This window comes from Ipomoea nil, unplaced genomic scaffold (genome assembly GCF_001879475.1).
Source record: "Ipomoea nil cultivar Tokyo-kokei standard unplaced genomic scaffold, Asagao_1.1 scaffold1572, whole genome shotgun sequence".
NCBI classification, from domain to species: Eukaryota; Viridiplantae; Streptophyta; class Magnoliopsida; order Solanales; family Convolvulaceae; genus Ipomoea; species Ipomoea nil.
This window is the reverse complement of record NW_017618000.1, coordinates 600,860-617,144: the sequence shown is the minus strand read 5'-3', so window position 1 is coordinate 617,144 and position 16,285 is coordinate 600,860.

The window sequence follows — 16,285 nt, the reverse complement described above, 5'->3', positions numbered from 1 at the left end:
TTGACAGTAAAATTGGCCATTTGGTCACTTTGGTTATGTAGTGAAATTGTCCATTTGGTTACGTTGGTTATGCAGTGAAATTGTCAATTTGGTTACTTTGGTTATGCAATGAAATTGTCCATATTTGGTTACTTTGGTTATGCAGTGAAATTGACCATTTGGTGACTTTGGCATTACTAAGACCATACAAACATACAAACTAAACTGAAAATTATCCAGTTTTCACTTAACTATATAAACAAATTAAAGTTAACAAAACATTTCATTTATCATAAATTAGTGCAATTACAAATACAATTCTACGTATAGTCTACAATGCCAAGGGAAGCGTTTTAACCAATTTTCCAACACCATCACTAACAATGTTACTACACCAATTGAAATCATCACCAGGCGATAAGAACACTTTGATTTTGACTGTATATACAAATGATCTCCTTCTGCAATAGTTGTATCTCTCAACCTTGACTTCAACTTTTGAATTTCCTCCTCATTTCGATTATACGCCGTAACAGTCCAGGGATGATTGCCTTTGACCTTGAACACATAGGAGGATCATACCATCTTATGAATCCACACCTAACCACTCTCCTTCCCTATACCCAAAACCTATTACAATCTAAAATTAAACACTAAACAAATATAAATTGTTATAAATTACTTACCTTATTCGATCCATAGTCGCAATACTTCTCCCGGGGTTGTCATTCGTCCATGAGGTGCGTAGCTTCAACGATTCACCACAATGAGAACGCATATTCAACATTACTTCACTGTGTTGAAACATTGAGTAGTTGCTTGAGGAACCATAGTTGTCCTCACTGTAGTTCGGATGCATCTCGTTGAATTGACCACTTTAGGAAAAAACGGTGAAGGGAGAAGGTGAAATTAGGGCTATGAAGACAATGAATAACAATTAGGGATTTTTTTACATCTTATAATGACCAGTTGAAGGGAAAACGGACGAAGGGGGTGAAATTACTACTCTGTCCTCGGGTTTCACGGTTAGTAGACAGTGAGTTCAACGGATGACAAAATTAGGTCAAATTTGAAAACTTAAGGACTAAATTGGTTGAAATCAATACTCGAGGACCAATTTCTGAATTTAGCTATAGTCGAGTTACCATTTTGGGTATTTGCTCTTTATTTTAAGCAAGTTTTTTGTTTTTTGCATGGTAGAGACTTCCTCTACTTATGAAGCTTCGTTGCAAATGTATGTGGATTTGTCCACATGGTTGGGGTGATGTGCCAAAACATGTAGTTCAGACATATTGCAACCAATTGGAACGCGTTAAGGCATAAATGGTAAGTTGCTTTAATATTGGTGATTTATTTAATGTATCAATTTTTAGAATCATATGTCATGATTATGATTTATTTATTAACGTGTTGTGCAGTTTGTGTTCGAGTCGTATAGTCTATTTTGGCCTTAGTTAGCTGATTACATCAAAGAGGGATAATTGATTTGGACTGCACAAGTGACGTTGATATTTTTATGTCATAAAGTATTACTATTCGTCCCGTTTTTGCAGACAATTCAATAGTTTCCAGGATGTCCAGGCTGACGTGCAGTACAGTGACAAATTGCACGCGTTTGATGGATGGTCTGGTAATTTGGATTGGGTCGACAAACATAGAGCGCATTTCAGTAATGGACAACCTAGTTGCAACTTGCAAGTCACGCATATCGGGTATGGTACCATACTTATGGTCGTCGCCTCATTGGTAACCCTGATCGCCGACAAGATGAGGGTTATATATAAGTATGATACCCGTGCGGTGCACGAATTAAAAATTATAAATATTGCTGTTATGTTATGATATTAGGAGTTCTTAGTCTTATTAAATTTTAAGTATAAATATGTTATGTAAACCTTATTCATTTAAAAGATTTATTTATGTACGAATTGTTTGATTTTATATTTAATTTATCTTTTTTATATATGTGGAAATCAAATATAATTGAGGTTTCAATAAATACACAAATTATACGGAGTATTAGATATAAAACTTTATTAAGACTTGAATAAAAAGAATTAAAATTAAAAATTATTTTAAAAAATCTTAATAAACAACATTAGTAGTTGAAGTACAAATTCTATTCAAGTCACTACAAATCAATATTTTGGGAGCATTGGTATAATGGTATTGTTAACTCAACATATAATTGACCATTGACAAAAATTGATTTCTTCAATTGCAATATAACATTAAATCTAGTAGGAATAAGGGTCAAATAGGTCATTCAACTTCACACTAAATTGCAATTAGGCCATCGAACTAAAAAAAAATGCAATTGAACCACTGAACAACACAAACTCATGCAATTAGACCTAAAATGACCTGTTTACCTAGAACTATGCTGACATGGCGGTTATTTATTTTAAAAATAATTTTAAATAAAATAATTAATAAAAAAAAAACTAGAGCAGAACAATCGGAGACGATCCGGCTGGTCGGTTCAAGTTTTTTTTAATTATTTTAAAAAATTATTTTTAAAATAGGTAACTGTCATATCAGCATAGGTCTAGATAAATAAGTCATTTTGGGTCTAATTGTATGAATTTGTGTTGTTCAGTGGTCTAATTGTATTTTTTTTTTTTTAGTTTGATAGTCTAATTGTAATTTGTTGTACAATTGAGTGGCCTATTTGACCCTTATTGATTAGTGTACCCGTTGTATTTGCTTATCCTGAGGGCTGGTCAAGTAACAAAAATGTTGTATTTTCTGGTACATCATTATGGATTGGATTAGTTTTTCTGGTGGGTATACTTAATTCTCTCATCTCTTGACCCTATTCGTCCCAAACTCAAAAGATCCCCCTAATTTTTCTCGGTTGTGAGACACACACACACACACACATACACACACACACACACTATATATATATATATATATATATATATATATATATATATATATATATATATATATATATATATATATATATATTATATATATATATATATGTATGTATGTATGTATGTATGTATGTATGTATGTATGTATGTATGCATATATATATGTATGTATGTATGCATATATATACATACATACATACATACATACATACATACATACATACATACATATATATATATATATATATATATATATATATATATATATACGCATGTATATATAAGATCATATGAGAACATGTGCTTATGTGAGAACGTGAGAACACATCATGTGCATTCATCTAATATTTTTAATGGTCTAGATTATATTAAGTGTGTGCGAACGCGCATAAAATGTGAGCAAAGGCGATTTAGTGTGTTTGCACACATTTAATGCGCGTTAGCACACACGTAATCTAATCTATACCATTAAAAAATATTAGATGGATGCACATGATGTGTTCTCACGTTCTCACCTAAACACATGTTCTCACTGGAACCCTACCCATATATATATATATATATATATATATATATATATATATATATATATATATATATATATATATATATATATATATATATATATATATATATATATATATATATATATATATATATATATATATATATATATGCATGTATATATAAGATCATATGAGAACATGTGCTTATGTGAGAACGTGAGAACACATCATGTGCATTCATCTAATATTTTTAATGGTCTAGATTATATTAAGTGTGTGCGAACGCACATAAAATGTGAGCAAAGGCGATTTAGTGTGTTTACACACATTTAATGTGCGTTAGCACACACGTAATCTAATCTATACCATTAAAAAATATTAGATGGATGCACATGATGTGTTCTCACGTTCTCACCTAAACACATGTTCTCACTGGAACCCTACCCATATATATATATATATATATATATATATATATATATATAGTTAATTCCACTTTTGGTCCTAGACTTATTAGGGGTTGGATAGTTTTCATCCTCCATAATAAAATTTGCCATTTAGTAGCCACTCTTATTAGTCGCTGGACACTTTTGGTCCTCCGTCAGACCGTCTGTTGACCGTGAAATTGAAGGGTAAGTCTGTCTTTTTATGTGGTGTTCTTTGTAACGGAGCAAGGAGGAGATATGGGTTCAATGAGGAATTTGAAGAGGAAATTCCAATGGAGTTGTCACAGTTGCTCAAGAAATATAATGGGTAATCATCAAGATCTTCAATGGAGTTGGAATTCCGGGAAGAGCCGTCGGATGGGTCGTTTCTCTTGAGAAATGCCTTTTCTCCCCATTCATTCTCGCCGGAATCGTAAACCCAAAACGAGAGCTTTAGGAACTCACCGGAGACTAAAACCAATTTGTAGGAGTTTGTAGCGGAAGCCATGGCAATGGCTTGGAGAGGGCTTTGTTCGGACTCCGGCGAGGGAACCCTGAGGTAAAATCTGGTGACCGGATTCAAAACCCAGGAAGCCATCTAATTCGCTATGGAAACATAGGAGTTCATCGGAGGCTGCAACAGGCACAAAATTACCGCATGAATCGTCGTTCTCAGGTTCTTCATCTTCTAATCCGTTTATTCCTCCATTTTAGTGGGTGTTTTCATAGACAAGAAGAACAGAGTCCGGAGGCCTTAAGTCCAGGATTCGAAGTAATTAACAATGAAATTGCAACAACAAAAAGCTGAAAATTTGAATTAGACTGATTGATAGTCAAAAAGCAAAATTTTCTTCCCATTACTGTCAATTTCCATGTTTGAGACCATGGGCAGAGTCGGATGTATTTAATAAATATAATGTATAATTATATAAATGTTAGATTTCAGTAAATAAAAATAAAAAGGAATAGGGACAACGGTGGAGTAGGTGGGGCGGTGGGGATGATTGAGAGCCTAGAGCCAGCGGACTAAAAGGATTAGAAGAACACCACATAAAAAGATGGTTTTGCCCTTCAAATTAACAGTCAACAGACGGTTCCATTGACGGAGGACCAAAAGTGTCCAACGACCAATAAGAGTGACTATTAAATGGCAAATTTTATTATGGAGGATGAAAATTGTCTAACCCCTAATAAGTCTAGGACCAAAAGTGGAATTAACTCTCTCTCTCTCTCTCTCTCTCTCTCTCTCTCTCTATATATATATATATATATATATATATATATATATATATATATATATATATATATATATATATATATATATATATATATATATATATATCTACTATACTAATAAGAGCCCAAGAGAGTATGTCTATAATGGGTAGAAAAAATGACGGTCAAATTTTTTAATCAAATGAATGACTCAATTGATCATATTTTAATTTTTTCTTAAGATTTCCTAATTTATCCTTAATGAATATGATTATCCGTTAACTTTTCCGTTAAATATTATCTTTTCCGTTAATTTATGTTAGTTCACCGTTAACTTACTCCTTGATTTAAATAAGAAATGTCTTAGGTTCGAACCTCATCCCAATCAAAGTTGACATAATTAGTATTCTATTTTACTCTTATTAAATTATTATATAATTACTAGTTCTTTTATGCGCTTTGCGCGAATGAAATAATGCCCAATGATTATTTTTAAATAAGTATTTCAAAGTATATCAATGCAATATTATATCAGAGATGTTCATGTATAGGTAAATAAATATTGAATTTGTTTATTTAAATCGGTAATATAATTTAAAGTATATAAATGCAAGATAATATATGAGAGATTGATTTTATTGTTACTAAAATAAATGTTTGCAATATGTAATACCGATAGTCTAAATACTTAGTCTAAAAACGATAGTTTAAATAAATACTACTTTTGGTTTAAATTTCTCTAATTCTTCTTAATTCTCTTTTGGGTGGCATTGTCATGGTCTTCATCTTCAGTACATGTCTTCTTTTTTTTTTTTTATTGGTAGTGTGTCATGTGCAATTGTGTTACTGGTGTTAGCATAGATAGATTCATCGTGCAATGGGATTATGGTGTAGGAAGCTTTAGATTTGTCTTGTTGTGTATATGATGGGATCTTAGTCGTATTATTAACTCTTTATCTTACAAGCACCTATTGATATTTGGTAGTGGTAGTTTTTCCCCTACATGTTTCATGCGTTGAGATATGTGTCGTAAGTTATCATGTAAAAATATTGAACAAAATATTAATATTTATTATATTTGTATAAAATACTTGGTAAATAAATAAATATAACATATTTTCGATTATAACTTTGATATTTAATTATTTAATTATAAGATAATGTAAAAAGAAGACAATAGACAATGTAATGAATATAATAAATTAATAAATTAATAAATTTGAAGGTAATGAATCTTTGAATTGTAGAAAATAATGATAATATAACTAATGAAATTATATCTCTTTTTAAAATTTTTATAATGAATATTTTTTTTAAAAAAATAAAGACATTATAGACATTTAATTCTAAATTAATTAAATGCATATGTATTGTTTTTTGTTGTAGCTACTACTTTATTTAATTTAATAAGAATAAAAAAAAAGTGGCGTTAGAGCCGTCAAAACGCGCTTAGCCCGCCGGGCCGGCCCGCTCCGCTCCGCCCCTACTTAGGTAGGGGGCGGGTTTCGAAAATACAGGCTTGTTTAGGAGCGGGTTTTTTTGGCCCGTCCCCTTAGGCCCGTGGGCTGCCCGCCATTATTTTATTTTATTTTATATAAAATATTTTTATATAAAATATGCACTTTAAAATTAGTTTTATGTGTAATGTTTTTGGACTTTGAAGTTGTGACTAGTTTGATGTTTGATGAACTATGAACTTTATGTAATATTTAATGTTTGATTATTGTATGTTTTATGTGAGTTATGACTTATGTATCAATTTATTTTAATTAGTTTGATCTTTGATGAACAATTTTTTTTTTAAAAGAGGGGGTTTGGGCGGGGGCCGGCCTAGCCCGCGGGCCACTGGCGGGGCGGTACGGGCCTGCCAAACCTAGGACCGTTTAGGAGCGGGCTTTTTTAACCCGCCCCGTTTAGGCCCGCGGCCCGCCAGATTTTGGCCCAACCCGGCCCGTATTGACATCACTAAGTGGCGTACATACTTTTCATCAATAATAATGAAATTATTGATTTTTTTTTAATGGGAGAAGTGTCAAATAGGCCCATGTACTATTGTCAAGTGCTCAATTCCCACCATGAACTAAATTAAACACTAATTAACCACACTTACCTACTAAATTTGTTCAATTAGCTTTTTTTGCAGGTAATTGACTTGTTTCTGCAGGTTACCAATTTAGTTATTAAAAAAATAATTTCAAAATAATATAAAAATTATTAAAAAATAATTAAAAAAAATACAGCCACAGATGTCTTTGAAATAACAGCCACCGGCTGTCCGCCGGACAGCCGGTGGCTGTATTCTTTTTATTTTATTTTATTTTATTTTATTTTATTTATTTATTTTAATAATTAAATAGGTAACCTGTTATTAACCTGTAAAAAAAGCTAATTGAACAAATTTAACTCGTAGATGGACTTATTTGACACTTAATTTAGTTCGTGGTGGAAATTGAGCACTTCGCAGTAGTAGATGGGCTTATTTGACACTTGTGCCTTTTTTAATTTACATTCGTTGTTGAGACAAATTGTTTTGAGAGTTTGTCAATGACAATTGTTGCGATTTCTGTCAATAGAGGATGACAATAAATAATTTAAAATATATAGTTACAATAGATATTATTATAATGATATAGTAAAAATTAACTTACAAATTTCTTTAGAAGTTTCATGCATTGATAAAATTATGATGTGTAAGTGTGGGATGGTCAACATTGTCAATTCGTTAGAAAATGGTCCTACCATTTTAGAGTCCAGGTGTAATTGTATTTACGATCAACAACTTTGTAATTAGGTCGTGCAGGCCTGACAATGATGTATGAACAATTTTGTCCAATAAAAAAAATATAATATTTGTAAAATAATGTACAATTGTACCATTATAAAAATACATACAAAAAATATTGATACCATAACGACCTAAATCATACCAATAATGCAAAAGTATAATTGAAAATATTAAGATTTGTTCTGATCTAAATAATCAAAAGAAATTAATTAAACGAGAAAAAAAAAACTTAACCTAAATTTTTTTTAAATGCATAAAAATCAAATGATTTTTAAAGTTCTTGATTTATAATCTTTGATGCTTAACTTTGAATGTTATGTATTTAGCCGGACTAATTATTGAACAAAGTTTATATTAAATTTTATATTATATATATTTTTTAAATATATTTTAACATATTCGTAGTATATGTTTAACAATTATGTCAACTCTAATTGGGATAAGATTCGAACTTAAGATCTTTCTTATAGAAATTAATTAGTAAGTTAAAAATAATAAATAGTTAACGGAATATTCCGTTACTAAAGTTTATACTAACGGAATTTAGGTTATTTAAGAGAAAAAATAATATAATAGAGGGTAAATAAGGAAATCATTAAAAAAAATACTAAAATCAAAATAATATGAACAATTCATTTTAAGAAACAATATTACCAACATTTTTTTTTGTTCTAGGGCCTAATATTATTAGCTCTTATTAAAATGGTAGAAAATAATAATTTAGTAGCTACAACAAAAAATAATAAATATGCATTTCTTTAATTTAGAATTATGTGTTTTTTTTTTTTTGAAAGGGGGCCAGTATGGCATATATTAGAAGTACTCAGAAATAGAGTCTGGGGGGACATCGTCCGAATACATAATCGTAGAATAATTAAAAGTAGAAGCCGCTAAACTATGAGCTAAATAGTTCTCTGATCTAGGAATAAAATTAACTGAGCAGTAATCAAAAGAAGTAATGCGCGCTTTACAAGCACTAATAGCGTAACCAACATAAGTCCGAATCGTGACAGCTCGATTCGTCAAATACTGTTGTAAGGTCAAACAATTTGTGAGTAAGCATACAGAGCGTTCCCCACGATTCCATAACCAAGACAAGGCTTCCTTACATGCTATTGCCTCAGCCATAAGCGGGGAGAGACAATCTGGTAGGGGTGCACTGAATGCCGATACATATTCCCCTTCCTCGTTCAACAAAATCGCGCCTACCGTAGCTCTTCCTGTAGCCGGCATAAATCCGGCATCGACATAACATTTCCGGGTTAGCTCGGTTGCCCCCAGCCGTACGCCCTCCTCGGCAGCCACCAGCTCGTTGACAGCGGTTCGCTGCTGCTGCTGCCGTGTCACGGCAGTGGCGGTAATAGGGCCCTGTGCGGCAGCTTGGTGATTTGCTTGGCGATGGGTCGGGTGGATACGTTGCCATGCAAGTGTGGTAGCTTCGGCCAAGGCTATCACTTTCCGTGGTCGCGGTAGACATGCATCCCATACCGCTCCGTTTCTGGTCCTCCAAATATAATATAAAAGTGCAGCTGCGTGAACAATTTGGTTAGTGTCTAAAATATTTAATAGATCACTAAACCAAGTATGAAAAATATTTGTTGTTATCATGGGGATTGGAAGGTGAGATTGTGCCCAAATGGAACTTGCATAACCACATGTTACTAAAGCATGCATTGTGTCTTCATCCATTATCCCACACATAGCACATGTTGGTTGTATTTCCACTCTCTTTATAATCAAATTTGTTGTAGTATGGAGAATACCACTCAAAGCTTTCCATAAGAATGTTTTCCATTTGGGGGGGACTTTTAACTTCCATAGGCGTAACCAATTATGAGTGCCAGTATTATCATCCAGGTTACCCACAATTGTTTTGTAGCCACTCTTAACAGTATAGTTCCCTCCCTGATCATCATGCCAATACCACATATCTTCATAATCCGGTGATACTGGTATTTTTCTTATCCTATCCACATCCGCAGGATTAAAAATATCTGCCAATATATCCGGATCCCAGGTCTGTGTCTCATGATCAATTAATCCTTCCACTGCTGCATTATTTAAATATGGGGGCTTATTTGTGTGAATCATTGGGTCATGTTCATCCTGTAACCATGGGTGATCCCAAATGAGTGTTGTTTTTCCATTTCCAATTCTGCGTCTGACTCCACCACAAACCATGTCCTGAGCTGCGATTATACTGCGCCAACAGAAACTGGGATTATTCCCTATTTTGGCATCATAAAAGGTCCCTCTTGGGTAATATCTGGCTCTGTAAACTCGTGAGACCAAAGAGTCAGGTTTTGTTAGTAATCGCCATGCCTGTTTACCCAGCATTGCTATATTAAAAGCATGCAGTTCTTTGAAACCCAGACCACCATACTTCTTTGGCATACATAACTTGTCCCATGCCTTCCAATGGATTCCACGTTCATTTCCAGATCCCCACCAATACCGGTTCATGGTTCGCTCAATAGCTGTACAAATCCCCATAGGTAATAAGAAAACACTCATTGAGAAAGTAGGCATTGCCTGGGCCACACTTTTCAATAAGACTTCCTTACCAGCTTGCGTTAACAGCTTCTTATTCCAAGAAAGGATCCTCTGCCTTATCTTATCTTCGATATATGAAAAGGCTGCCTTCTTATTCCTTCCTACAAATGAGGGTAGCCCCAAATATTTTCCAAAGTTTGGTGCCTGAACAACCCCAAGAATCTGTGCCACCTCATCCCTATCCTCGTACTGTGTATTCTTACTATAACATATGCTGGATTTATGATAATTTACCACCTGGCCAGATAAATTTTCATATCGTGTCAAACATTGCTTTACCGCATTTGCCTCCTGCACATTTGCTTTAAAGAATAATAAGCTGTCATCAGCAAAAAATAGGTGTGAAATAGAGGGTGCACCCCTTGCAACTCTGCACCCGTGAATTGCTCCCCGTACCTGTGCCTGTTGTAACAGCAAAGAGAGTCCCTCCGCACAGATTATAAATAGATATGGGGACAGCGGGTCTCCTTGCCTGAGTCCGCGAGATGGAACGACAGGCAAACCTCGGGTTCCATTCAACTTGACATTATATGACACAGTAGTCACGCACAACATGATAAGATCCACCCATACACTATTAAAACCCAAGGCCATTAACATATTCCGCAGAAAGGGCCATTCCATACGGTCATACGCTTTTGCCATATCCAACTTTAAAGCACCCCATCCCACCTTCCCACACTGCTTCCTATTCAAAAAGTGGCCAACTTCTGCAGCAATTAAGATGTTATCCGTAATCAATCTGTCAAGTATGAATGCACTTTGTGTATCAGAAATAATCTCATCCATGAGTGGTTTCATCCTGGCTGTAACCATCTTGGCCATGACCCTGTATATCACATTACTCAACGCTATGGGTCTGAGATCCGAGACCCGTTCTGGATTTTTCTTCTTCGGTATTAGAACCACATCAGTATCATTCAAGTTGGCTGGAAAGGTCCGTGTATTCAAACAGTTCACAATAAAGTCCGACACATCTCCTCCCACCACATCCCAGAACTTCTGATAGAAACCCGGATTCATTCCATCCGGACCAGGTGCCTTATCTGGGAACATAGCAAACAGGGCCATTTTCACCTCATCCTTCTCAAAGGGGCGCAGTAGGGCTTCGTTCTGTGTGGGTGACACTCGAGGCAAGACATTGGCATAAAAACTTTCATCCATCTGAGACTGGTTTGACTCAAAAATATTCTGATAATAATCAAAAATAGTCGTTTTCATGGCATCTCCCTCCACCCAATCCCCATCATCATTCATAATTTTAGAGAGTGTGTTTTTCTTTTTACGGTGAGAGGCATACCTGTGATAGAATTTAGTATTCGCGTCTGCCCCCTTCAGCCAGTGCTGTTTCGCCCTCTGTTTCCAAAAAGCATCCTCTTGAGCCTCTAATCGAGCCAAACGTTCTTCTAACCGCTAATACTCGGCTAAAGAAGATTGATCAGTGCATCCCCGTAGCCGCAACTGCTCTTTGCGCAGGCACCTCATCTGTTCACCAAACTTGTGAAACTTATCACCCCCCCCCCCCACCCCCCCCCCCCCCATCGTGACAATTTATTGCCACACAATTCGATACAGGCTTGCAAACCCCTATCTCTTCCTTCAGTCCACGTCGTCTCAACCACTCCCCTACAGCCCTCATCATGCAGCCAAGCCATCTCAAAACGGAACCCCCTCCTCTCACCACCTGTCCTTTCCCGAAGATTCAGAATCCCAAGGAAAAGTGCAGAATGATCTGAGCGTCGGGTTAGAATGTTCAAAACACTTGCCTCCCTCACCACATCTCGCCATTCCTGCGTGACCAGCACCTTGTCCAATCTTTCCTCGATCCAGTCTACAGTCCCCTCTCCTCTTTCCCAGGTAAACGGGTATCCCTGCATAGGTAATTGTGCTAGTCCACACTCATCAATAGTTTCCCCGAAGCCCCGTAATAGTGTCTCTGGATGGGGATTTCCCCCTCGCTTCTCATACTGATATAAGAGATCATTAAAATCTCCTATAATAACCCATGGCAACTCAGAACGATGCGATAAGGACTTAATGAATTCCCAAGAGTCATTCCGTCTCTCCCTCTGCGCATAACCGTAATATCCTGTCATCCTCCACTTATCAAACCCCGGCATAGTTACCTCAATATCCACATGGTTCTTTGAGTAACTCAACAGGTTTGCCGTACCATTCGTTCTCCATAATAATGCCAAACCTCCTTTCGTTCCTACACTGTCAACTTTAAACACACCATCGAAACCAAGCTTCACCCGGAGCCGCTCCGCATGATCCTGGCCAACCATGGTTTCCATAAGAAATACAAAGTCGGGTTTCTTACTGGATACTATATCCACAATCTCCCGAACTGTTCGTGGATTACCCAAGCCACGACAGTTCCAACTTAACGTACTCATGATGCTGGGCGGGTCTGGGAACCAGCACCCGCCATATTCAAGTTTTTTGAGAGATCAGTCATCAATACATCACTACCCTCCCTTCTCAAACCACCTCCCTCCCCCTCCCTGCGACGTTTGGCCACTGCCGTGACCGTACCCACCATCTCCCGATCCGGCACCCTCACCCCTCGGCCAACATCCCTTATACCGCCCTCCCCTTCCGTCCCCTTCCCCTCCACCGGCACCAACCACCCCTCACCAACACCCCTCGGCCCTCTCCTCGACCCTGCCCTCAAATCTGCTGAAAACGGATATTGCTCCACAGGAATAGTAGCATTCCGTGCATGAATACAGAATTTATATAGATGTCCCAGGAGCCCACAATAGAAGCAAAAGTTGTGCAAACGCTCATATTTAAACGTGACCCAGCATGTAGACTTATCACGTTTCACAAAATTCATGCGCCTCTTAATCGGTTTGTCCACAGGAATAGCCACCCGAATGCGATAGAAAGCTTTCCAGGGCACATTCAGGAAACGGTCATCAAACTTAACAAAACCGCCAAGATAGTTACCAACCTGCTCAAGAATTTTTTCTGATGTATGTCCCATAGGCAACCCATGCACCTGCACCCACATCTCAACTGTATCCAATACCACATCCTCCAGCATCATACCATCAACCACTTGTCTACAAACTAGGGTTGCATTCTCATACGCCCACGGCCCATCATTCAAAACACGTTCCATGTCCGTTTTATGGAAGAAAACAAACAGGAATAGTCGCGGTTGGATTTCTATTACCTGGACACCCTGAACCGGTTGCCACACCGAGGCTAGGACCTCCCGCATGAACTCCAACTTGACTAACTTGCGTGTCAAGAAACGGCCAACCAACGACCACACCGGCGTCGCATCCACCGGCGCCTCACCCGCATCATCCAGCACTGGCTCAAAGCGCTCCTCCTCCGCCGCGATGACCAGATCCGCCCACTGCCTCGTCACACCCTCCACGCTGCCTCCCTCTGTCGATGACGCCATGCGTTCAGCGCCGTCCGTTCACTGTTTCCGTGCTTCGTCGTTCACCAAGCGAGCAAAACTGCCGTAGAATATTGAAGAGAAGTTAGGGAAAACCTAGGAAAACCCTAGTAGTGGAGCGAAACCCTAGACTTCTAGAGAGAAATTTATTTAGAATTGTGTGTCTACAATGTCTTTATTCAAAAAAAAAATATTCATTATCAATAAATTAAATAAGAGAAATAATTTCATTAGTTATATTGTCTTTATTTTTCTCTAATATAAAAATTCTTTACATTCAAATTCATCAATTGATTATATTCGCTACATTCTCCCTACAATGTCTTTATTAAAAAAAAATTATTCATTATCAATAAATTAATTAAGAGAAATAATTTTAGTAGTTATATTGTCTTTATATTTCTCAAATGTAAAAATTCTTTACATTCAAATTCATCAATTGATTATATTCACTACATTGTATATTATCTTTTTTGTGCACTATTTTTTAATTAAATATCAAAGTTATAATACAAAATAATGCTATATATTCATTTACCAAGTATTTTATTAATACCATGAAAAAATTAAAAAAATATATAATTAATAAAGTCAATCATATTAACTACTTGAGAGATTTGTTGACAAAGAGGGTATTCAAATCACACAACAAATTAAAGTGAGAACTACCTCGCAATGTCCTTGTTTGACAATCAGCAGTTAGCGGTTAGCGTTAGCAGATTATATTAGCGGATTATATCAACAGTTGGTAAAAAGATATTTGAAAAATTTGTTGTTTAGATTAAATGTAAAATGACCTAACGATATACATATATTTAATCAACCATACTAATAAGAGCCCAAGAGAGTTAGGCTTATAATCTACTATACTAATAAGAGCCCAAGAGAGTTAGGCTTATAATCTACTATACTAATAAGAGCCCAAGAGAGTTTGGCTTATAATGGGTAGAAAAAATGGCGGTCAAATTTTTTAATCAAATGAATGGCTCAGATTGATCAGATTTTAATTTTTCCTTAATATTTCATAATTTATCCTTAATGAATATGATTATCCGTTAACTTTTTCGTTAAATATTATCTTTCCATTAATTTATGTTAGTTCACCGTTAATTTACTCATTGATTTCAATAAGAAAGGTCTTATGTTCGAACCTCATCCCAATCAAAGTTGGCATAATTAGTACTCTATTTTACTCATATTAAATTAATAAATTAAAAATAATAATTTAGTATCTACAACAAAAAATAATACATATGCATTTCTTTAATTTAGAATTATGTATCTACAATGTCTTTAAAAAATTATTCATTATCAATAAATTAAACAAGAGAAATAATTTCATTAGTTATATTGTATTTATTTTTCTCCAATATATAAACATTCTTTACATTCAAATTCATCAATTGATTATATTCGCTACATTGTCCCTACAATATCTTTATTAAAAAAAAAGTATTCATTATCAATAAATTAATTAAGAGAAATAATTTTATTAGTTATATTGTCTTTATATTTATTCAATGTAAAAATTATTTACATTCAAATTCATCAATTAATTATATTTACTACATTGTCTATTATCTTTTTTGTGCATTATTTTTTAATTAAATATCAAAGTTATAATGCAAAATAATGATATATATTTATTTACCAAGTATTTTATTAATACCATGAAAAAATTAAAAAAAAATATAATTAATAAAGTCAATCATATTAACTACTTGATGGATTTGTTAACAAAGAGAGTATTCAAATAACACAAAAAATTGAAGTGAGAACTACAACGCAATGTCCTTGTTTGACAATCAGTAGTTAGCTGTTAGTGTTAGCGGATTATATTAGCGAATTTGACCAGCGAATTATATCAATGGTGGGTAAAAAGATATTTGAAAAAATTAGCTGTATAGATTAACATGTAAAATGACCAAATTAAAGGGTATACATAATAATAATAATAATAATAATAATAATAATAATAATAATAATAATAATAATAATAATAATAACAACAACAACAACAACAACAACAACAACAACAACAACAACAATAATAATAATAATAATAATAATTGTTTTAAAAAATAAAAAATAAAAAAAATATAATTAAGCCAATCATATTAACTACTTGGGGAATTTATTGACAAAAAGAGTATTTAAATCACACAACAAATTGGAGTGGTAAACTATATCGCAATGTCCTTGCTTGGCCATCAGCAGTTAGCTCTTCAATATTAGTATATATTAAATGTTTTATGCCCTAATTTTTATTTGCTCTCCCTTATGTCCCGTATTTGGTTTCAACCATACCTATACAATTATTTTATTGACAATTATAATCAATCTTGACTATATTATTTTGCATTTATAAACTTAGAATTGCCAATTTAAATATGCAAATTTAACATTCAATTATCTATGCATAAACAATTCTAATATAATCTTGCCTTGATATACTTTAAAGTACTTATTTTTTTAAAAAAAAAACATTGGGCATTATCCCAATCGCGCAATGCGCGTAAAAA